The sequence below is a fragment of the Rhagoletis pomonella genome, unplaced genomic scaffold, assembly GCF_013731165.1.
Source record: "Rhagoletis pomonella isolate Grant_MI unplaced genomic scaffold, Rhpom_1.0 Rhpom_scaffold_00003, whole genome shotgun sequence".
NCBI lineage: Eukaryota > Metazoa > Arthropoda > Insecta > Diptera > Tephritidae > Rhagoletis > Rhagoletis pomonella.
In genome coordinates, this window is record NW_023458557.1 from 49,446,403 (window position 1) to 49,447,459 (window position 1,057).

Genomic DNA, 1,057 nt, shown 5'->3' on the forward strand with positions numbered 1-1,057 from the left:
TTTCTTCGGGCCGTATATCGTGGCAGTTGGTCGCCGACAAGAAAAAAAATAGGGGTATCTTTTTACGTGTTTGACGGCTAAAGACTTGTCAGCTGATTCACTGATACTAAGCTTAAGAAATTTTATAAACCGTCGAGGGGTGCCAATGAGAATACGCAGCGACAGAGGCACAAATTTCGTGGGTGTGAGTAAGGAAGATTGGGTATTGGTAGAGAGGAAGCTGGTCGATGAAGGTGTGAGGCATGGGGTCGAATGGTTATTTAATTCACCTGGTAATCCGTCGGCATTAGGTGCATGGGAGCGGATGGTGAGCTGTGTTAAGAAAGTACTTTCTTTCACATTGAAGACAAGGGTGCCACAAGTCGAGGCATTACAAAGCCTTCTAATCGAAGCTTAGAATTTAGTAAATTCGCGTCCGTTGACTTATTTGCCACTGGACAACGATAACGCTGAACCTCTGACGCCTAACCACTTCATATTTGGTTGCCCAAACGACGTTCAAACACCGAATGTGGACAAAAATGTTTGCCTACGTAAGCAATGGTAAATCTTGCTACAAATGAAGCAGACTTTCTGGAAGAGATGGGTGTTGGAATATCTGCCCACATTAACGCGACGAAGTAAATGGTGTCGACAAGAAGAGCCAATGAAGGTTGGTGATGTTGTCCTTATATGCGACGAGAACGAGAGGCGTGGTGAATGGAAGCGAGGCATCATAGTGGAAACCTTTCCGGCACCAGATGGACAGGTGCGATCAGCGATTGTGAAGACAACCAAGGGAACTCTACGGAGACCTGCTTCCAAGTTAGCCGTATTAGATGTAGTTCGTGAATCTTTGCCTATCCAACAGATTTACGGGGGCCGGGATGTCGCTGAATAAATGACAATTTTTATATTTTCCTAAGCATTGTAAACATTACATTATAAGTATGGTCTAAAATATTTTTTTTCTTACCTTGAAAACTTTATAAGTATGGCATCACTTCAAACATATTTCGTTGAAACGAAATATTTGGGGTGTTCACAGTTCGTTCCAAATAGTGTCTCAAAATGTAGA